The following is a 25,141-nucleotide window of genomic DNA, read 5'->3' on the forward strand; positions in this document are numbered from 1 at the left end:
CATTATACACGTGATATAAAACAGGAATTGTTGCTATGACAAAAGCTTGTGTGTATTTAAATAAATCATAATTTAGTCTTAAGTTTCCTCTTGCAAGCAGCATAAGCAACTGGTCCACAGCTACTAAGAAAGACATTTAAACGTGACTTAACACTTTCTTCATGATAGAAAATTTGATATCTGCATTTTTGATAAGGCCACTATCAGGTATTTTCGTACTATTTTGGTATGTATATAGGTTCAGAGCCCATATATGTATACAAATTCCCTGAGCCTAGATAGTATATACAGGCTCTGGATAAGACAGAGCTTTATCTTATTTCCCAGTTTAGCAGTAGACTTAAAAACCCTCTTGGAGGAAAATCTTTGCTTGTAAAGCCTGTCAGTTACCTCTTCACATTCAGTTGTTTCAGAAAACATAGTCTTTGCAACACGTAGAAATAAACCCATCTGCTACTATTAGAATTTAAAAGGAGATGAAGCTTTTAAGCACAACATTATCCAGGGAGTTCATGTTCTGGTCATTATTCATCAATTATTCATCAAAAGCCCTGATCCACTTTCTAGTCAACCTGTCAAGTGAATATTTTTCTTGATGTTTTTCACAATTTTTCCTCTTCATCTGAGTTTCTGATTTGACTGCATTAAAACATGATTGAATTCACCTTCATTTTATGAGAGAAGCACTCTCCTCTTGAGTACTATCAGGATGAGATTCAAATTAATTGAATTCTTACATTTAATATACAGATGGTTTTCTGTTTCTCCCTGTATAACTAAAAGCACAGGGCTGTGATAACTGTAAATACATGTAATCTGGATATATTTAATATTTGTGTTTCAGGCAAGTAATTGTTAATTTTACAAAAACCACAGCAAACAGCACACAAATACCTTGTAACTTATGATGCAGCCAAACAAAAGAATTTTATGTAACTACAGGTAATATGGCCATCAAAAATGTAAATAAAATTATATATAGAATCATAGAATCATTTAGGTTGGAATAGATCTCCAAGATCCTTGAGTCCAACCTTGGAACAATCAATCACCACCTTGTCTATTAGGCCATAGCAGTAAGTGCCACACCCAGGGGTTTCTTGAGCACTTCCAGGGAAGGTGACTCCAGCACCTTCCTGGGCAGTCCATTCCAGTGCTTTACAACAAATTCTGTGAAGAAATTCTTCTTGATGTCTAATCTGAACCTCCCAAGGTGCAGCTGGGGGCCGTGTCCTCTTGTCTCTTGCTGTCTGGGAGAAGAGGGTGACTCCCACCTGGCTACAACCTCCTTTCAAGTATTTATGGTAAGCGATAATGTCTCCTTCTTTTCTCCGGGCTAAAAACCCCCAGCTCCCTCAGCCCCTTCTCATATGACTCACTCTCTACACTCTTCACCAGCTTCACTCCCCTTGCCTGGACTCGCTCCATCACCTCAGTGTCTTTCTTGTAGTGAGCATCTCAGAGCTGGACACAGCACTCGAGGTGTGGCCTCATCAGTGCCAAGTACAGAGGGACAATCCCTGCCCTGGTCCTGCTGGCCACACTATTTTTAACACAATCCAGATGCCATTGGTCCTCTTGGCTACCTGGGCACATCTGGCTCCTGTTCAGCTGCTCTCAACCAGCACCTTCAGGTCCTGGCTCTGATGCACCACTTTCCATCCACTCTACCCTCAGCCTGTAGTGCTGCAGGGCGTTGTTGTGATCCAAATGCAGGACCTGGCACTTGGCCTTACTCAACCTCATACCTTTAGCCTCATCACATTGATCCAACCTGCCCAGATCCCTCTGCAGAGCCTTCTCACCTTCCAGCAGATCAACATTTCCACACAACTTAATGTTGCCTGCAAACTGGCTGAGGGTGCACTGATCCCCTTGGCCAAATCATCCATGTAGTTGCATTTTGGAGGCATTAGAGTTAAAATTCCAAGACACAGAACAATGTAAGTACACCAGATTGTAAAGCAGTAGGATATCCTGCAAAATATCTAAAAAAAATTACTGAAAACCCCCCATAAACAAGACAAAGAGCAGGTAAGATCCTTCTTTTTGATAGGGCTGCAAGAAGTATAAAACTAAGAATGAAGAGGAGAAAAAGAAATGCACTCTATTTCTGAATTCTCTCAGAATTAAAGCCTGATTGGCTTGACCACCCTGATTAAGAACATCAAGATCAACTTTCACCAGTTCTAAGTACATAGCTCATAATTTCTAAGAGATTGTATACTTGCAGCTAGCACAAGACATGCTTAAAGGCTAGTTTGATGCATACAGTAATTGTATTATCAATACAGGCAAAAATTTACTCTTTTGGTAATGCTTGAATTTAATAAAGGTTTGTTCTAAAATTTGAAGTCGCATTTAATATTTTCTAAACTCTCTTACCACAAAAACCTCTAATTCACAAACTGTATAAAGGTTTCTGTTCTAACAGTAACATTCATACTACCCTAAATCAGAACAGGCTCTCTCCAGTGTCCAACTGAACCCATAAAAAGGATTGTCTGAACAGAGTGATGTCAGTACTTCCTACTTTCCTGTCAGCATCATAAGTACAGGGATCTGAGCAGGTCAAATACTGCATGTATGTAGGTTGCTATCAAGGCCAGGGTCTTTGTTTGTCTTTCCATCACAAAACTTCAGTCTACATAAAAGTGGACTATTGAGAATCAGTCTACTCTATTGGCTTAATTAAATCTGTCAAAAAGAACTTCACTGATGTGTTAAGAAAATTCACCCTTCTTGATACTCACGGAGAAGCTACAAAAGCTGGTATTTTATAATTGTAAGTGGGCTAAAGAGACCAGTGTTTTCCATATTTGTATCTTTGTGGGTTTAGATTATTCTGTTTTAAAGGCCTTTTGAATAAAAAGAACTGGATTAATGAATGTGAGCCTTTTGTTTATCTTTGTAGTATATTTACTATACTTGGCAGAGTACATCCAAATCAATTTGTCAACAGTGCTCTGGTTCCCATTGTTCTGCAGGATTATTTTCAAAGCTGAGCCACTAACAAGAATCAGCCTTATGAAGAAAGAGTAATGCTCCATTCAGAATGCGACCTCTGATCTTGGGTACTGTCATCCCCACATCTGAGACAAAAGGGTTTTGCTACTATCTTTCCTAGGATCTGTCCATTCCAGCTAAGATCTGAAATGGTTGGTGACTGCCCTTGGAAAATCACCTCCAGTATGATTAGACAAGAATATCTCAGCCCATGTGTTCACACACTTAAAATAGCTGCAGATCAAAGTCCACCTCCTTAGTTTTTCAGAAACTAGACTGCATTTTGATGTTACAAATTATTCCACTACTCTGCTAAAGGAACTCATAATTTTGTTCAACTACAGGCATACATACATATGATGCAAGGCATAGGCATGCCATAGTTGGAAACTATTACAACTGTATATGCCCTGTAAGTGTTACTGGCTTTTACTGGAGAGTAACTCAGATTTTTCAGAAGCTATAGATAAAATTTTGCATGAAAAGAAGTTTCAAAAGCCTTCACCACTATAGAAGTCATCAGCAACTGGAGCTTCCATGTTGACCACCGATACTAGCTTTCAAAAACTGTTGACATGAACTATAAAATTTATAAAACTGAAATTAGTGCTAGGAAGAAGGACAGTGAGCAAATATTTTACTCAAACACCAGTAGTGCAGCTTTCATACTGCTTTCCAAGAGATTTTAGGACAAACAAGATTAAAAAAGTGATAGCCAGAGAACTGGTAGATAAAAGTTTAGCCTTCTGAATTTAATTAAAAAAGCCATAGGGAAGATTATAGTAATGTAGAAACCACAGATGAAAAGAAAGCTCTCGCATTTATTTAAATAAATGGGAGGAGAGAGTACATAGACCATTCAGGCTGGAATAAAAGAGCTACACAGTGCCAGAAGCAGACATGTTTGACTTACGATAAAGAACAAAGTGTAACTTTGCAAAGTTTAGTAAACACACAGAATTAGTTCTTTAGAAAGAAAATTGGGACAAATGATGAAGTTAAAGCTTGTAATGCAACTAGCTAATTGAAATTCAGGGTAGTCAAGCATGTGGCATGATAAAAAGGACAAAAGTCATGCTTAATATAACAATTTATGAGGAATTAATATAAGAATACTTTAATCTACATTCTACATTCCAGTACATTTTCCAGTTGTTGATGCATATAATCTCCTTCTCTCTTTGTTGTATTAACCAATTATACTTCATCATACATATTAACCCAACCAGTACCATCCTCTCCCTCAAGGCTTTATTCACAAAGCTCAGCGAAAGGGGAGATATTTTGGATCAAGAAAGTCTTTTTAAAAGGACTTTATAGAGATAAAATTTGAATGTTGTGGCTTTCTCCCAGTTTAGAATAAGCTTAGTGTTTATTAATCAGCCAGAGATTCTCACCTTGAATGCAGTGAAATATAATAGCATTTCACTATTTAATCTTCCAGCCACTTTCTTCAATCCGCTTGACTTTTGGGTAAATCCTCAGCTACTAAACCCTCCTGCCCTACCCTTCTAGGGCAGGAGCTACAGCTTCACATTTCCTACATTTATATTTTTTTTCTTCAGCCAAAGAAGGTTATCTAAATCTTCAGTACTAATTCCTTGCTGGGCAAGGAGAACACATTAGTCTGACCTGAATAGTTATGACATTGCAGCACAGAGGTAACTGAAAGGTTCAAAGTCCTGAGTAGCTGAAATATTTTCCTGCAGAAGATAATATTGCAGAAAAGTAGCAGATTTTTTAGCTGTGGAATAGCAATTTCAGATGATGCTACAAAGTAATTCTAGTTGAAAGAAAAGTTCATTATGAGCAGCATTATAAAGAAATGGATCTAAGTTTTTTACTGCATGTTCAGCATTTGTAGCATCGAAAAGTTCATTTGTTTGCATTGAAAAAGTCAATGTGTGTGCAACAGGAAAAATGGAAAGGATTAAAAGAAAAAATTTAAATGAAATTACTGCTGGGAATTTTCCTAGTTTTTGAACTTGATTAAATATAGGTAGATTTTCCATTCTCAAAGAGTTTATCTTCAGTACAAGTGCCTTATGTGTTCCAGCTTTCAACATATATGCAAATAAACAAAACTCAACATGGAGAATGAGCAGAACTCCTTAAGTCTTTACAAAAGGGTGATATGTTATGAGCCTGAAATTGTACAGTGTCTTCCACCTCATACATAAAACACTCTGGACAAACAACTAACTGAAGTAAAACAGAAGTCTTCAGTATCAAAAGAACCAAGACTGAAGTATTCTGTATTTTTGTCTGCAGGAGCAGTGTTCAAGCTCATCATCAAAGTTTTGCTTGAAGGGCAACAACTTTTAAGCCAAGCGCTCTAGGAGAATCTAATACAAAATCCCACTGAACTATGCCATAAGATACAGTCCTGAATATTTTGCGCACTGGACATCAGTCCTTATCTGCCTGTCTAATCCAACATTTACTACATCACCTACTTTATTCTGTCCAGAAATGGGAAAGGTAAAGGCAAAGGAAGGATGGCAGTATTCATAGTGCTGCTGGGTAGTGACAATATACATTTTGTAGTTCTGTTTTTCTGTTAAATATATCTGTCATCCATTGTTTTTCTTAAAGATGCATACAATACAAAACAAGGAAGTCTGATAGATTACCTTCAATCTTATAACAAAGTTACTATGATTAAGATTCCTCTCAGGACACACTTGCTTGGATTTTCAAGTCAGATATGACTTTCAGTCTTCATTGTATGAGAATAAAAACTAAGACAAGAAAAGACTGTAAACTTGATTGGAGATGCTACAGAAAGGATTCCTCACTATTGAATTAGAATATGAAGTAGCCCTATTATCATGTCACAGGGCTATTTTACGGATCTGTCCTCACTTGGTGTAGTGTTCAAACACAGGAAGGACAAATGCAACAAACTTCCAGTCTGGTGAGTTGGTCAAGTGTTCTACATGAAACTTCTTGCCTACCTGGCATTTTTCTTGCTAGCCTTAGTGATCCATTCTTGCTCCCAGACTCCCAAAGTTCTTTATACGAAATCCACACAGCAACACTTGGTGAACAGGCCTAGACTCGTGTAACTGCTTTATTTAGGAGTTACTTTCATTAACCAAATCACTACTCCTAAGTGAGCAAAGCTTTTTGTTCATTCATTAAGCAAAAAAAATTCCTGAAGTATACTGAAAATTAAACCACTTACCATATGCTTCACAAATATCTAATTGCTCAGAAGAAAAATTCAGGCAATTGGCAGTGATAGTAATAGAGGACATCTCTGTCCCTCAGCAGCAGTTTCCCTTTTTTAAAGGCTGTTCCTTCTACCCATACTGAGAACTGTGATCTGCCTTGTAAAGACTTGTGCATTAGCAATTTAGTCATCTTGCTTGAAATGAACTGTTTCCATAAGCTATTTGATAGGATTATTTCCTTCCTCCCAATTTCCACACAAGCTGTAACAGTGCACAGCTGGGTCAACATAGCCAAGAACATACTTTGACCCACTGATTACAAGGACAGCTGCCAAGTTTAGTGCATATGAAGGAAACAAACAATTTAACTGAGACTGGAAAATTGTCCTTTCAACTTCATACTTTAGGTTAAAGTAATTGTGTCCTAAATCCACAGCTATTGAAAGCTTCTATTATTTCTACTCCGAATTACAATTCTACATTAACAGAGACCTAGAAATCTGTGTCAAAACTTTTCTAATTGTGAATATTTAATTTTCAATAATGAAAAAATAAAAGAAATCTATGGTTCCATAAAAGTATTTTCAAAGATGCTACAAAGAGTGCTGAAGTTTTCCATTAATGCAAGAGCTTTAGTTAAGTGTCTCAGAAGCTTACCTACACCAATAAAGGTAATGATCAGTTGGTGGTGGTGGTGGACAAGACTAAAAACAACAACAACAAAAATCAAAAATCAAGTGGACTAGCTGCTCTAACAATTGCTTTGGTTTAGACCCTTTTGACTGTCAAACCTGCCTTTTACATGCTATGAACTCTGGACTGTTACATAGATTTCATAATCTAGAATGTAAGCACATTTTATATTTCCATTCAAGGATAATAAATGAAGACACAGAATAATGCAAGAAGAAATACTTTCTTATAGTGAAACTTCATTTCACTTATAAAGCCATCAAGACCTTACGATTAACAGACCTCAGTTCCTAGAGAAACACAGAGGAAATATTTCTTTCTTTCAACATAGAACTGAGTTCTAATTTCAGATGCATCCAGCTGTGCTGAAATGAAACTCATTTGAATAAGTAGTCAAAATTACTGTAGAAAGTAATAAGCTAATTTTCTGCAAAGAAGCAAATGGAGTTACATTAAAAATTCGACATGATTATCCACACAAGATTAAGTTCTGGACAAATTACAAAAAGCTAATAGTCATTGCAGAAATTGTACAATAAAGATATCATGACAAAAATACTTGTTTAAAGTCCACTGTTTTATATAAGTGAACTAATTTACAAAGATGAGTAACTAGCCATTGTCCAACAGTTATCCAACTCAGGACTGTGCTTTGCAGAGTAAGTCCTACATAAAGCAACATGTAAACTCTTAGAAATACAAATGTCAGTACATAAATGCAACACATTTTCACCCACAGATCCCTTTGAATAGCTGTTTATAAACAGGTTTTACGAAACTAGAGTGGCTCAAAATTTTCCAGTGTAGTTCCTTACTAAAAAAAATAGATACCTCAAAATTTGGCAAATAATATATTGATTTTGCTGAGCTTTCTCAGGTCAAAGAAATCTGCCTATGTCCTTACCAGCAGCTGTGGAATACAGATTTCCAGTCACTCCAGCCAGCATGAGAGATTGCATTCTGCTCATCTGGAAGAAGAGGCTCCAGATGAACCTTTAAATTCTTAACCACACATAGCTGAGAACCTGGCAACTTGGAAGCTTAGTTTTTAGGGCTTCTTTTTATTCTTTGTGAGTCCCAATATAGTTCAATGCTCTTCTGGGAAAGAAGAGCTTTGTTTTCTCTTGTATAAAGTATTAAAAAAATAGCATAAAATATTGTTTTGAGGACAATGTGAATTTAACCTTTTGCTTTGAAGTGGGAATAGTTAAAATACTTTATTCAAGCGGAAATAGGTCTCAATCAAGTTTAGGACAATTAGAAATAAGCAAAGAATCTTCATTTCAGGAAAGGTAAGTCACATTAGAGGCAGGACAGACTTTTGTCCTAAAGGCACGCAGATGCAACCACAAAAAGCTACAGATGAGTTAGCAATAGCAGAACCAATTGAAGCTGCTTTTTAGAGTTGTACAAAAATACAGCAGAAAAATCTTTCAGGCATTACTAAGATGAGGTCAAAGAAAACTGATGAACATAAAGGACATGCCCCCTGTTAAGAAAGATGGGGTCATAAACATTCAGATCATCCTCAGATAAACAAGGTCATAGAAGAGAGATAGCAAATATGGAATGCAGTAATGGAAATATTAAAAACTGACAGAAAACAGGAGATTGAGGTTGGTGATAAATTTGAAGATTCAAGAGAAGGACACATGCTTAGTTATAATTATCAGTTAGTTAATACCTGAAACAATGCACCATTGATGAGACATTTAATTTTACAAACATTTATAGATCCCAGTTTGCTTACTGCTATGTAAGATACAAAAGAAATCATAAAGTTGTTGAAAGTGTGCAAGTTATACGAGAAAAAAAAGCCCCTTTCCTCTCTTTCTCAACAGTTCCATATTCTCAAATTCCCCAGACTTTGAGCTCTAGGATTTTTTAACACTAGAAAAATGGGGAACATTTCAACTAATTTGGAAGCACTTGAACTGGGGAACAGACTTTCAACCTTTTGCCCGACAACTTGAACACTTTTCACTTTTCCTTATACTGAAATCACTGTATCAAAATTTACTGACAGGGGAAAGGCCATGCAGGTGGCTGCCATTGTCTCTATTTGTTTTCACAGATTCTGCTGTATTTTCATTACCACCAATGTCAGTAGCTGACACAATCCTGATCCTGAAAGAAGTTGCTAATAACATTAAAGCTCACTCTATCTTTAATAGTTATATTTTTCAAGAAGAGTGTTTTAAAGGTCATCGTCACACTCAAATAATGATTTGGGAGAGTGTGCCCAGGGGAAATAAATCTCATGATGCCATTGATCCCAGATTTCTTTACAGCTAATGCTCCTTAATTAGTGCTGAAGAATTCTGAATTAGCTTCCACTAGATTCATCTTTTGCAGGTAATTATGAAGGTACACATGTCCTTGAAATAGAAAAGTAGAAAAACTAGAAAAATTGAAAGAGTTTTTTTTTGTGTAGACTAACTTATGAATCACAGCTTTCTTGGTGACACACCTGGTGCTGAAATTCTGTAATGATTTACAGTATTGCAACTTATATCAACACATGTTCTATTCCTTTGTTCTCTGGAGATAAACTACTGTAGAGATGCCACTTCTGTTTTAAATGCTACAGCTTATGTAAGACTTAATTATAGAAGAAATTTGGGTGTGCTGTATTTTGGTACTGAGGTGTGATACTGCACTTAAATGAGTACAGTGATATTATTAAAAAACCTGGAAACAAGTGGTTGCTGAAATGTGCAGCTAGTTAGTATTGTTGTAATTAAGCTAAGAAAAAGCTACTGAACAGCTTTGTCAGTTGTATTACATATGAAATTACAAAACAGTCAACATTCCTAGCACATGACTTGCACCACTAAATCTCATGGTAAATACAGCTTTCCTACAGTGATATCCTAATTCTAATAAAAAGTTACTGACACAAGCACCTTTACAGCTGGAGTAAAATTTCTAAATAGTCATGTTGATAGAGTGAGAGCAAAATGCAATGCCTCAGTTTCTCTATCAAAAGACAATTCTGAAGATTTCGCCCTTGCAGAGAAATCTGACTCATCAAAACAAATCCATCACATGTAAACAAAGGTCTGCTTGAGACAGCAGACTGAGCACTCTACCCTTTGTTTTTAACACATAGGTGTTTTTAACACATAGGTAATTTTACCTGTTGATTTAAATAATTTTAATGAATTCATACAAGTAGGCTTTGAAACATCGTTTATAAAGCCTTCTTTTCATAAAAAAATATCTCACTTCCTAAAGTATTTGGAAGTTGATCATGCTCCAAATTTAAAGACTATTAGTCAGCTACAATGACTACTTCTAGTAGTCATCAGCAAGTAAAACCTCAAATTATTTCCCACTCTAAATAGGAGGAAAATAGTTGGGTTTTATCAGATTAGTATTGGATCTTAAAGAAAATCAGCAAATAACTCAAAATTAGTATCTCCAAAGTTATTCACCTGACTTCTGAGAGATACTGCTCTTTGAGAAAGGGATGCTTGGTATCTTTAACCCTCCAATACACATCCTAAGCAGCATATTAAGCTAAAACTGTCTTGAAGCCTGCCATGCTTCTGGAACAGATGGACATAATAAGCATCTTCTGCAGTTTCCTTGTGTTCTATTGAAGACATAAATGTCAGACTTAAACAGACTGATTCATTTTGAAGACTACCAAGCTTTTTCAAATAACAGCAAAGTACCACATTTGGGCAGCCTACCTACAGGCATCTGCCAGTTCTCTCCTTTTAAGAAGCCCATCAGGCAGACAGGATTTTCTCAGGCGTGTACACATTTAAGTTCCAGGTTCTGCAGACTTGGATAGTGGCTAGAGCAGCAGGTGCAGGGTCCTTCATAGGCTCAGTGTCACACATGAAGAACCTTCTCAAGCAGTCCAACTCACACTACTCTTGTATAACAGTGGCATCATGGTTTATGTCAGTCCATACATTACAGAGCAAGTTTAGCTGCTCAGATGGCACATACAGTGCTCTGCATTAACTACATCTCAAAGTACTGTCCAGACTGAATCAAATCTTTAAACCTTCCTGCTTTTCAGGCAGATCTCTGACTAAAGCACCTTCACATCTGTCTTCATGACACTATTTCAGATTATATAGGCTGACTAAAAAATATGCACACACATCTTTTTTTACAGCCCAGTGAATATGATACTCAAACTGAAGTGATATTGGTATGGCTGTTTCTGCAATGCTTCTGACTTCAATCATGAAGTCAGATACAGAACTCCTGGCTCACCTGACCAGATGCCTGTACTAAATGCTGAAGATATTGTGCATAACTAAACTTTCTGCATACAACTTCAGCAGGTCAGGATTAGACACTAGATATTTAAAGATCTTTACAAACTGCAGAGCTATTACATGCCATCTAATATTATAAACTGAATTCTGAGAAGTAGTTATTTCCATGAGAAGTATCTTGCTCATCCAGCTCCATGAATAGCCTAGTAGTCAGGCCAAGCTATGCAGTGTTTGAATTAGTTTCTATGACTTTGATATATAGCTGATATGGTGCTTCTATCAAGCCCTCTGCACAGACCCCATGCTTAAAGAGATATTACTGCACTGCAACTCTTGGGATGCTGTCCTGAAAAATTCTGCAAGCTCCAATAACAACTGTATTTCTACATGTAGTTATGCATGAAAAAAGTCAGTAGAATTGGAATACAGTATCCTGTATTCCAGGACCCCTTTTTTAATTCTGCTGGCCACACTATTACTGATACAGGCCAATATGTCATTTGCCTTACTGTAAGTGAATATTCTCTGCATTGAAATAATTGCAGGTCTTGTCTTTAGAATGCTGAATTAAAAAAGGACCATGCAGAAAAATTTAACAAGAAATACCCGAAGCATAATCAAGTGGTTCTTAGAGGTCAGGTTCAGGGACTAGACACAGTGGAACAATGTCCATAAGACTCATTTGTCTAGCAAAAATGCAGGTTAAATTCTGTTTAAGTGCTTCTAGTTCTGTGTTAGCTTGTGTGAAGCTAAGTCAGTTCTTTGAGTGCATCCGAATACAAACATAAGGCTAGAAGAAGCTTGTGACCATCAGTCTCAAAAGCGTGTGTATTTTTATTTAATCATCTCAATTCAAATAATCTTTATTCATGTTTTCATACCTTCTGAGTAAACCATTACACTGCATATAAAAGGGTTTCTCCCAATCCACCCCTTTTCACAAAATACGAAAAGACCAAAAGAGAATGTGAATGCAAGCCAGTTCCCACAATTTCTGATGTTAGCTCAGGTCTGTTCAGGGGAACAGTTTAATAGAAGCTCAAGAATATCAGTTTACTTCAGCACACAGTATCTTCTATTCTGGGATCTGTGTATTCATTAGCTCTCCACCTTTGCAACATATTACATAGCTACTTAAAGTAATCTGAATCCATCCATTCACAATGAATTGAAAGCAGCAAATTCTTTTCAGCCTCAGCCTTCCGATATGATCTTTCTCATTTTACAGGAAACTGCAAAATATTATTTCTGTTGAGTCTTAAGATAAAATATTATAGAAAATTAAAGTAGTTACCACTACTCTAATTTAAAAAGGCAAGTGTAAAAGTTTCAGGTGTTCAAAAATTCTCAGAGCAACAAAAATTGTAAACCTAATCAGTTTTACAGGACATTTAGGGTGTATTTACATCAACTTATTTGCAGGATGCAAAAGTTATTTTTTATAGGTAAAACTATTTCTATTAGGCCTTCAGAAGAGGTTCCTCCCTGTTTAGTTCTCACAACTGCAAACCAGTTTTTTGAGGCATATCTTATCAAGAAGCCCTCCTATCATCCTAGGAAACACTTAACTAATAGTTGCAGGTACCAGCTCAAGGTGTTTTCTAATTTTAGTTCTAAGGGCCCAAATTCTACTTTATACTCTGTGAGTTAAGACCAAGCATAGTGTACTAAATGCAATAGCATTAGAGCAAAGATTAAGGTGCCCAGTTCTAAGTAACAAAGGCAATTGTAAAAAAAATTTAAGCCTAAATGGTTTGAGGTCCAGAATTCTGTGGTGGAGGTAGAACTGAGCTTTCTGTTCTTCTACAGCATTTTTCTAATCAAATCTGTCATCTAATGTGGTCTCACAGGATCCTCAAATAGGCAGTTTAGGGTAAGTGGTATTTCTTCTTCCATCAGAAAAACTGAGCATTACATCTATATTAATTTGTTTTTGACTGTATTTTCTAAGCCAAACTAGCAAATTCTAATTAAATCATTGTACATCTACAAAGTATATTCTACTTTCTTTATTTTCTGATCTAGTATCTCAGCCAAATTCTTCTCTGAAGACATGTAACCATTACCCTGAATGCATCAAGCAAAATCTACAAGTGCAAAAACACTCTGTACCAAAACCCATGCTGACATTATGAAAGGGCAAGAACTTAAAATTCTGGTGCCTGTGCATAGACTGCATGAGGCTATGGCACTCTGCATAAAATGTATATGTATGATCTCCACATTTATGAATACCACGCTGAATCACTGCTGTTATATGTAACAATATGGCTGAGAAGACAGGACATTGCTACTTAATTTTATCAGCCTGTACCTCACAGCAACTGCTTGGTAGTAGCCTTTAGACACAGATGATTTTTTTTTTAATATACCATAAGGAGAAAAATTTTTCTGGAGAAGTGAAAAATAAAAAATATCTTCTGAGGAAATATAAAATAAACGATAAAAAAATCTGATTATTAGAATACTTCAGAAAAGCATTTTCCATTAATTTGACAAGATGTGACTATATTCATTGTATGGAAAATGTGATGCTTGAGGTTTTAGCTTTTATATTTTCCAGATTCTGTGCTGCTTTAGTGTGTAGTTCTGAGCTTCCCATTCCGGGATGGCAAGTTCTCTTCACAGAGTAGGGAGACAAAACAATTCCTTTCCTAGCTGGGGATCAAGGACAACCCATCCAAATTTCAGGCCCAAGAGCACAAAAAGCATGGACTGAAGAGAGAAAAACAAGAAGGATGGGACATCATAACCTAAAGCTATAACTGAACAATTAACTCCAATATGCAAATGGACCAGAACTTATAAAGTGAGAGACCTCATGACTGGTTGCCCATTTTGTGACCATTTTGGGTTCATCTTGGTTGTAGGCCTGGCTGGGCTCCTGTACTGCCTGAGGTGTGTCCATTGAAGCCTTTTAATAAATACCTGCTTTATTCTTTAATTCTGTCTAGACTCTGTTCTAGGTCAGCCTTGACAAGGCATCAAATGAACTATAAAAAGCATTATAATTATATGGTGTAGGTTCAGTGTGTTTCACCTCTCAGCAACACTGCAAGGATTGTGGCTACTTGAGTGAAACACATTTCAGCTGTATCCAGAGTGTGAGCTAATAAAGCAAGCTAACTCAAATGATATTTCCTCATTTTAGTGGAGATGGGCAGAATTCTCCTGTTGCAGGGCAGTGAGGTGTATATAGAGGGCCTGCACACCCTCTTCTCCACCACCCCTTCCCCCTCAGCCACTGAAATCTAGTAAAAACAGCAGTTTTCTTTTTCACCAGGTTATGGCAGCACCTCATTTCACACTTGAGTCATTCCCCACATCACTTACAGCTCAGAATAAATGAATCAATTTTGACATGGGAAAATTGAAAGCACAGCTACACCATTCATCAGGAATACCATTCATTCACTGGTCCTCCCAAATACACTTTTACATAACTACTCCAAATGAGCAAAGTGATCCAACAACTGAGAAATATTTTTTAAATCCCTAGATACAGATAATTTTCTGACCCATACTGGCAAGACTCCTCATAGTTTTACCTCAAGTAGAACACAGCAATTGCATGGATTACTAAAGTAGTTTTGATTTTCTAGATTTCAGATTATTATGTCTAAATTGTCATGGTGCATCCACGTTTTCATCTGTTCAGTGGATAGCGACATTAACATTCCTACATTACTTCTAATAGTTATTCTATAAACTAATATTGAAGATTAATTCCTTGATATTTAAATGCTCTTTTGATACCTACAGCACTACAGAGTCACTTCCACCAAATGCAAACAGGCTTTTATGAAAGGACTCCCTGAAGCACTAGAACTCTATATAGTCTACATAAATATTATTCAAATAGTTTTATGAAGTATTTGGTGTGTTTCACAGACTTTCTGGCAAGAGCTTCAAGCCTCTGCTTCCCCTTGTCTGTTGCTGAGAAACACAGGGCCCAGTTTTCAAGCTTTTATAGCAAGTTGCAAGCACTACCTTTATATAAAACCAGTTTGGCATATCTTGTATGCCATACCCATCAGGCTTGCAAGAAAGCACATTTCTGCAGAAAGAGAACATGTGTTCAATATCCAAATTAGTATACACAAAATGCATATATGTCTGTAAAAAACACTGTCTGTTTTTAAGTCTAGCAAGCAAAAGAAATTAAAATGTAAATTTTATAAAAGTCTGGCTTTACTTTATCTGAGGAAACACATTTATGTGATAGCCCTGAGGCATTGATGATTATGCCAACTTATCCTTCACTTCTCTATATAAAGATTGACCTTTGCCTTCTAACCAGTAATAGTTAAATTATGTAAAGACCATATATTTTCAAGGAAAGCATTTAAAAGAAATAGTCTGTCCAATAGCAGCCTACTCAAACAGCTAAAATCCAGTAAATATTAAGAGAACAAAATAACTATCTGGCAGTTCTTAATTAGCTATTTTTAATTTGATTACACAGAGACTTCCTAGTATTTCTGTTAGGTAATATTCTAGTTTTTTAACTTTAAGTAATTGACATTATAAACTGACTTTACTCTCTGATATATCAGCTTAGATGTGTATATGTAAAGACATGAGTAATAATAAACTTGAAGGCCTACACAAGTAAGAAAACATATGGAAATCTAAAAATTCTAACTTCACAGAACTCTGGTTACCTAGTGTGTGATGTGCTCTGAAGTCTGAATTTTATCTTTTATTAGCTATATTGACAAATATCCCTCAAGAACACACATTATGTGGGTATTTTGTGGTAGATATACCATCTTGGTTCACTCAGTCTGGGCCAGTTCTAGCATGATCCTGTGGAGTATTTTCACCCTAAGTGTAGTGTGGATAACAGATCCATGGCATCACATATTTTACAGGTCAATCTTGTCTAACTACATTTTTTGTTAATAGAAACACCTGAAGGTCCTCCATATATGGTTTTTATATGCTATTAATAGAGGGACCTTAAATTTGCATTGATATTAACTAGAAGTATAAAGAAATACTTTTGGCCTTAGTATTTACAGATGGAATAGGAATAGCTGCCTTGACTTTCTTTTCTAAAGCAGTTTCTTAATAAAGCTTTAATAAAGATATTCCCATGTTTCTTGTCTCCTAATCTGTGGCAGCAGTATTATAGCTCTCTATCTTCTGGGAGATCTATAGGAAAAGGAGTCCCTTTTGGTGCCCAGTTATCACACTGAAACAGCCTATGAGCCAAAGAAGCTGTGTCTAAAAAGACACACTTGTAAGATAGCTGTGAAATAATCACTTACTATGGAGTCTCCTCCATAAAACTGGTAAAACTTAGTGCTTAGGGTCACCTCTAGTCCATTAGTCTTTGCAACTTTTCTGGAACTAACTTCCCATGAACCTCGGTCCCTTGCAAAGAAAAACCATTTGAAGATAAATACAGTTACAAAAAATAAGTGCATTAACTTTTGTAAGTGGTACTGGCAATTTTGTTTCTTTTCTTCCATTTGTTCTTTTGAAGAATTCATCTTCACCCTTACCCATTCACCCCAGGAAATCAGTTTTCAGGTTCATGTGCAACTTTTCTTAATGTTTATTTAAGATCTGGTTTTCCCTTTTGCAGTGCCAAAGGCACGTGATCTGCAGAAAAAGTTGAACACTAAAAAAAATATTTAAAATCTATTTAAAGTAAGTGTTTTTCTTCCATATAAATATACAGTTCAAAGTTACTTAACCCCAAGAAACTTTCCTCCAAGCAGTGCTTTTTGAAGCGTAAATCATTGATGATTTTTTAAAATTTGGCACAAAAAAAGCACTGAGTACTTGCCCAATTCTCCTGTTATCTAAATATATATACATACTCATATATATAGTTATATTCATATAAATGAAACAGAAATACTCCAGACTGCCCCAGAACAGCTGGGAAAACACTTTTTCCCCCCTTCTTTCCACTTAAAGGTGTCTGCAGGAAACCAATTGAACATCTAGGTTTCACCATCTAGATAATTGAATTCTGAAATATAATCTATTGGAAGTCCTGCCTATATCTAACTCCTCATGCCTTTTAATTACTATAATGACAAGTTGTTGGCTTTTGTTTTTTTTCTGTAGAGAATCCACAAATCAAAATATGTGCAAAGCAAAAAGTATTTAAACATGAGGAAATGGATAGGCAGCCAAAGTAAAGCAGGGTAACAAAAATGTGTTGTCAGAGTAGTGACAGAGAAATAAATAAAATTGCCTGTGTTTAGCAGTTCATCTGAGAACACATTACCTGTAGACAGTACAGCTGTATTAGAGGGCATACTTAAGTTAATTTGGAAGCCTTTGAAAGAAAGCATGGTATCTGGAACTGAAAATCTATCATAATGATTGGTGAGCTTTTCACCTATAAGGTGTTTGACCTATAACACAAGATATAACCTGCATCCACTGAACTTCAGCTATACCACTGCTTTGGTAAGAATGTGAACCAGATCAAGTTGAGAAAATCACAGACACAAACAGTTAACCAATTGTTCCTGCACATCATATCAGGATATAAACAATTTAAAGATCAGAACTCTGATCTGTCCCTATGATTTCAGAAAATGCCACCAGTTTCTGTATTACACTTATACACGCTACCCACATCTGGCACACATGGACTGACTTGACATAATTACCATGTGTCACATTTTACTTGTAAACACTTACTTAAATACAATTGTTACTACTTTCCAGTATTGCAACAACAGAACTATGAGAACAAGAAATACTAGCCTCAGTTTAGAAGTATATTATTTATTCAAATGCACTACACCTATCTGGTCTGATAGGTGGATGCTATAGACAGAAGACATAAGATGACATTAACTGAAAGAAAAAAAGTACCCTGCAGAGTTTCTGGTCAATTAAATTTCTCTAGATCTTTAGCTTCAGCTTATTGAATTGTCCTTCAAATTGTCCTGAGCCCAACAAAAATATTCAACATACTAATACCTGCTTTTTATTAACTCTTAACAGCATTAATATGATAGCCCTCGTGTCACTACTCAGTGTTATCACTAAGCATATTTCAAGCAGTCCACTTCCACCAAACTTCCATCTCCACTACTGTAATCCACAAAACAGCCATGGTCCAACTCAGTTATTGGTCTGCAGGTTACAGTCTCCTTTCACCATTCCTTAAATATGCTCATGTAGATCATTAGTAAGATATGCCTTGTCACCCCAGCAGCAGCTTCTTTCCAATTCTGACTAAATATTTAAGCACCACTTGTTTCACAACAATACAAAAAACCAAGTTATAGAAGCAGAAAAATGCTTTGGTAATTAGCCATCTTTTCCAGCTTATTTTACATTTCAAGATATAAAATATTTAATGGAGATCAGTTACCAAGACATGCAATTGAATTACTTAAAAAATGAGTCTACATTACAAAAGTGCTTTCTTGAAATACATCCTTTAACCTAATGCATCAGTAGCCTAGCAATCCCAATAAATCTTCTATTTGGAAGGAAATATTCAATTATTATGAAAATATGAATACCTTGAAATTAGAAGACTCCAGCAAAAAAAGGTTGCAGCCTGCTTGCCAGATAGTGTGCAGGGTTATAATGCAGCATATGCCTGTACCCTTCCAGGGTTGCCCTTTTTCCTCAGTCCTGCATGGCAGCCTTTCCTACCCCATGAGGCATTTACAACATACATGTTGCATTCACGCACAGGGAAGAAGAGCAATCAAATCTGTTACTTGTTAAGAAGCATCAAACCTTTACCTCCTTGCCCATCTGACAGGATGGTTGCTGAGCTCACTACTCACACCTGAACCTTCAGCTGGGCTCATTTATTTCCCAGGAGACACATTCAGAAAACTGAGAGTTACAGGAACAGTAGCAGGTTAGCAGAGCTCGCCTGGGGGAGGGGAAATTCCAAACCAAGAAAAGCTTCTCAAAAAAGGTTTACAGATTTCCAAGCTTACATGTAGACTAAACAAGGACAAGCCTAATAAAATTAATTGCTTCACAATAGCAAGCTTTGTGTTTACATTCTGAAAATACTGTAAGCTGAATCTGCTTAAAACAATATTGAATGGTCAGGTGGTTTGCAGTTTTAAAGCATGTTAGCATAATCAGCCTTAAATTAAAACAGATGGGAATGACAGATATGTTAAGGTTATTAAAGACCTCTAAAGGATAGAGTTAAATAAGGTTACCTAATCCATCTTAGAAGGGTATTATGAATTGCATCACTTAAGCAAGAATAGCATTCTTGTATCTATTTTTGATTTTACAAGACTAAATGAAATTACCAACACAATTTAGCCAATGGCATGCATATAATATACATCTACTTGTCTCAGTTTTTGAGTGAAAAAAGAGGATGTTTCCTGATATTAAAAGGCTTTCATACAGATCTTTTAACAATGATAATTCTCCTGATGTAGCAGTTCATAGTGAATGCTCACCAATGAGCACAATATATCAGCATATCAAAAATCAGCATATAATATCTATTTAGGGAGAATTAGAATTATACCACTAAAACTCTCAAATATTGTGATATAGACTTCTCAGATGTCCTTTTAAACAAAACCCAAAAACCCCTAAGCCCTTCTAAGCTTGGAGCACATAGTTATTTTCACTTGTGCAAAGTATGTAATACAAATTTATTTTAACAATAGTATCTTCATACATGCAACAGCTATTACCTTGCCTTTTAAGGGCTTGTTCTTGCTACCATAGCTATGATAAAAATGTCTGTAATACCTCATTGTCTGGTGTACACAAGTGGAGTGGGAACCTCGCCTCAAGCTTCCACTCCTGAACCAATACCGTGTTTTCTTCCTGTGAAACACGTTTCAGTTCAGTAAATAGTTTTCAACAACTCTTTACTGAGCTGAACTTTAAGCCCAACTAGCTTAAAGCTTTCTAGTCATATACAAATGATGTGGAAAACATGGTTAAGAGCCTGCTCACATCAGACGGAGGAAAACCTCAGCCCACAGGCACATGGTAAATTCTTAGCAGCAGGTCATCTTGTGAAGGCATCTTCATGCACCCTTCCCATGGCAGACAACAGGCTGCTCAAAAACCCAGCCAGGAAGCAGTGCTAAACATGCTTTCTGAGGAGAGCTGCCAGAACCAGCTTCCAGGCAGAAAAAGGGTTTATGAATCCTGTTTGGGTTTTGGTATGAATAGGTGTTAATATGCTGAGACTTGTCAAAGCTGCAATGCTATCTCAGCATGTACAAAAGTCATATAAAATATCCTTTTTTAACCTTCCCTGCCCCCATCTTTACAATCCCCAGACTAACAAATCCCAGTTCCCAAGGTTAACTGAAGATTGGGTAACAGCACTGGCTCCCAGAGTCACTTTTCTGAATTTAGATGCCTATATTGAAGTAAATCCGATTTTGCAAACAGCTTGGAAATTATTTTCAAGGATTTCCAACATCAAGGTAAAAGGTACATGGACAGTTTAATCAAGCTGGAACACCTAATATCTAAAGTTCTGTTACTGTAAACTTTAAATTTTGAGAGTGTAACTGAGGCTTTTCAAAATCTTTCAATGTCTTTATTTTTGAAAGTAAATGACCCAACACCTATTTCTAATATACAATTTATTGATAATTTTGATATCTTTATTGCTTTTGCTGCACCAGAAAATACAAAGTGATCAGGAATCAACTTGTCTACTTCATGGCCTTCCTAAGATTAAAGAAATAATTTTATTCAGCTACAAATTACATTCAACTATTTAAAGAGATCTACATAATCAAAGTTTTCCTTGTGCATTTATGTATAACAGAGCTGCACTAGGACAGCCATCACTTATTGAAATGTTTGGCTCCCCTTTCCCAGCTGCAGGGCACTGACAATATCTGAGCACATTCTAACCATCCACCAGGATTTAAAGAAACTGAACTGAAATCTAACAGCAGTATAATTCACTAAGACTAAATGAATCAGCACCCAGAAGGAAAGGAGATTAGAATTAGCATTCTAAATCTGTGTTTGGTAGATCACATATACACTTTCATTTCTAGTCAGTAGAGAAAGTTACAGTGGAGAATATGAAGTGGAATCTTTGCTAGTAACAAAACACATAATTCCAAGGCAAATATATTATGTGAAATTAAAATGCATAGCTCAGATAAAATCAGCATTTATAGAACCAGAAGAAAATTTAGACTCATTAGTTTCCTTAAAGAGATCAAACATCAAGACAAAAGAAGAGCTTTATCTATAAAAGCATTCCAATATACCTTAATATAGAGAGAGCTAGTATATTAATTTCACTACACTGCTATTTTTCACTATTCTACTTAAAGGTGTCTTTAAAGCAGTTTCTTATATGGTAGAAGTTTTGGCAGAGGTATTCTTTAGGCATTACAGATATATATCCATTTGTAAGTACCTTAAACTGACTTCTAAGTGACATCTGGCAAGTTATACTAGTGTTCCTCAGGAAGTTCCCTTAAACAAGAACAGTGTATTTTATTCTTAAATGTGTCTTTAGATAATAAATCTAAAAGGTTTTATGTAAAGTGGCTTTATTATTTTTTAAGCAATATTTTGGAGTACAGCATGAAGAAGTGAGGACAATGCTATAAATCATAACAGATCTCAGAAGAACACAGGAAACCTGTCTCAAGTCACAAGAAAAGCATTACAAAAAAACCCCATGTGCTACAATTCAATTTTCTTGCATTATTAAACAAAAATCTCAATATTAAAAACAAAGATCATCTACTTACCTTTGCCAAATCAGTCAAGTTAATAATAAGTGTGCAATAACCCCAGTCTTTTCACCACCTTTACAGTGCACTTTTGTTTGTTTTCATGAACTAGAAATTCCTTTTTAAGATAGAAAGTGACTGTCAAGTGTCATATGATTCTAGAAGCTCTGGCTGTTACAAAGCCAATTGCTTCCAGTGAAAGCAAGATTTATCAAAAGTTAGCAGGCTACTGATTTGAAACAATCACTGATCAAGTAAATATTACAAATATTCAATGGAGTCAATATTCCACTATTTTTCCTTGAAAAATGTTATACTCTACTTGAAGGACACTTGACAAATACCAGTTAGTGTGTTAACAGGCTAAAAGCTACCGACACTGACATGCTGCTGAGGCATTAGTCCTACAGCAAACTCAGTTCTGCATATAACAAGCCCTGCTTGCAGATCTGGGGCACTCCCAGAGCTAGGAGGGACAGAGGCAGTTGAGCTTCAAGAAAGCGCAGACAGATTTATCTGCAACTAATGGAGAATTTGTTGCCTTCTTTCTCTGCAGTAACCATCACTTGCAAACTCCTTCCCACAAATAAATTTAATCTCGTCTATCCTGAGGCTACCAAATACTGAGTTGTGCAGCTCTTAAACAGCAAGTTCTTCTAAGCAATTCTCACTTATTTTCATATCATCTACTATTCAAACAGGTAAATAACTAGTGGAACTAGCACCCTGTTACTAAATACAGTTTTTCTGTACATTGTCCACAGGACCCAACCACAAAGCACATGATGTACTAGCAGTCAGATTTCAACACTGCTGGAATGCAAAGCCTTGACCAGAAGTCAGTGTTAGTATCCTATGTGTTGAAATGAAAAAATGTCAGAAAAAACAGCAGCTGCTTCAAAGAAAGAATAAAGAGTACAACTATGACATTAAAGAAAAAGCCTTGAAGGTGCTCACATCCTCAGGGGATTGGTATTTTCTCCAATCTCAGCAAGACTCTTTAGCACATTCAAGTAAAACATATGGGCCTATGTAAAGCTACACTGCAGAAAGCAAAACTGACAAAGATTTTAATCTCCATTGGAAAAGCTTAAGAGCACAACATCCACTTATTTAATAACATATGCCAGGGTTTTACAAAGTCTCAATAAAGAGGGCTTTCAGAGTCTACCAGGCAATTAGGAAGGCTGCTAGGATATTATGACAGCATTCAATATGTTTGAATTTATATTGACAATGGCACACTCTACTTTGAATAATATTATTGTGCAAGCTTCCAGTTGTTCATTATATCCCCCTGCCATTAGTCACAGCTGAGTACTGTAAGGCAGAAGGCAAGCAGCTGTCTAGGGGAGAAATAGCATCAGTCTTCACTGCCTACTTCAAACTTGACAGAGTTTTGGAAGCACTTACAAACTTGTCTCTGAGAGAAAAAGGAGAAAAGAGTCTGGAAGAGAATGTTACACAATAGTAAAACTGTGTAAATAGAAAAACAGAAGTATCTTTACCTCTCAATTCATAACTCATGAAAGTGACAGAAGTGCCAGACCTGACACTTCCTCTCCTCCCGGCCTTGCTTCTGCTATATGAGTTTTCCCTTATCACTAAGAAGCTTTGGGTCAATCTAGATAAAAATGCCCTGGAGTTAGCAAGGAATGTAACAGCAGAATGGGCAACTACAGATAAGACTCCTTATAGCACTTTTCCCAGTTAAGAATACATTGGCAGAAAATTAGTTGAGGTTTGTGACCAGTTGTGTTGAAATACTATTTATGCTACAGTAGACACTTGTCATTTCTTTCACCCAGAACTGTATTTCCTAACTTAAAATCAGATACATTTTGCTATTTGTTCTCTTCTCAGCAATGTCTTAAATTGGAAGCTCCTGGGAGACAGGTGATGTTCAAAAGGGATAAATGAAAGCAGTATAAAAGATGTAATTATTTCTACTATTTAGTTATATTGTTAAACAGAAGTGGACTACCTGAGGCACCCAGGACTGCAAACTGTGCTTTGTCTTCACCTGTCAGCAGATGCTGTGGCAGATTCCAAGACTTAAAGGTAACTTTTTATCCTATTGCATCTAATGAGAAAATATTTTACCACTGTCATTTTGAACCTTGTTGCCTCCAATCCTCACTGTTGATTGTACCCAGACAATGTACCTCCAAGACCGTACTCCCAAGTGCAAAGCAGACTGACTTTGTTACAGCAGTATCACTGTAACAGCAGTCTCAGTGAAGAGTTAGAGAATCTTCAGTTAAGCCACACACATGCAGAAAAATCTGAAAATACCTACTCTGAGTGCTATTACAGAGTTTTTTCACTTATCAGTTGGTTTTTGAAAGGTCATTTTTACATTTCTTGTAGTAAATGTAGCCGTAACTATCATTTATTTTGGCATCTAGCTGGTATTTGGTGGGCTCAATATTTTTATACATACAGTACGCTTCAAAAATTTCACTGAAACAGTTCACTGTTTCCTCAAAAATGAAAATATTAAAGATGTAAGACTCTCTGAAGAAATACAAGTTCTGTTCCTCTGCCAAAGTTGATACAGTTTCCCTGAAAAGCAAACTCCACTCTAGCCTTGCACCAATAAAATTGTGCAAATAACTCCAGCTCATATTCCATTCCACAAGGATTCAGCTGCTTCATAATAAATGGGTTATACTCTAATTTTTGTGCCCTGCCCGGCAGCACTAGGCAGAGAGGTTACATTGAGATCAGTTGTGTGGCTATCTTCTACCTTAATTTATGAGCCAAGCAGAGTTTGAGTTTTCACTAACTTGCCACAGCAAAACAAGTTAGTATTTTGCTAGTTTTCTCTCATTTGTCTCAAAAGCTCAGGAGCCACAGGCACCAAAATATCACGTTACCATCATTAATCAGCTAGTTCTTAAACCACACTTGCCATAGAAAATACAACTAGCTCATAGTAACAAAATGAAACTCCATCTACAGATGCTTTATCCAGGGTGAAGACAACTTAGTTCTTATTCTAACTTCTACTATTTATTGACATATTACAGTGATTTTGTTGATACTAAGTTTTTATTGGTCATGTTCTGTGCAACATGGTTTTCATATTTGAATTACTGTACTCTGGTAAGCATACAATTTGTGTTATTTTAGTTGACTCTGCTTTCCTTAATCCAATATTATGAAAGCAATAAAAGGCTTGAAAAAAGACTAAGAGAGATACTGAAGCTGTTCTTCTCCTCAGTAGAAAGCTTAAAACACTCGTTTGTTTTGTTGGTATTTTTACAGAAAAAACATCTTGACCATGTTCTTAACCAAACTCAGGTCTTCTGTTACTAATTCCATT

The 25,141-nt window shown here is 36.3% G+C and overlaps 1 long non-coding RNA gene across 1 annotated transcript; it reads left to right on the plus strand.

Moving 5' to 3' along the window:
* The first annotated feature begins 1,119 nt into the window (after positions 1-1,119).
* Positions 1,120-5,390, plus strand: LOC135300004 (uncharacterized). Its single transcript, XR_010361862.1, has 3 exons — positions 1,120-1,304; positions 2,988-3,074; positions 5,278-5,390. It is a non-coding gene; the product is annotated as an uncharacterized LOC135300004 (long non-coding RNA).
* The last annotated feature ends 19,751 nt before the right edge of the window (positions 5,391-25,141 follow it).

This window comes from Passer domesticus, chromosome 4 (assembly GCF_036417665.1).
Source record: "Passer domesticus isolate bPasDom1 chromosome 4, bPasDom1.hap1, whole genome shotgun sequence".
Classification (NCBI taxonomy): Eukaryota; Metazoa; Chordata; class Aves; order Passeriformes; family Passeridae; genus Passer; species Passer domesticus.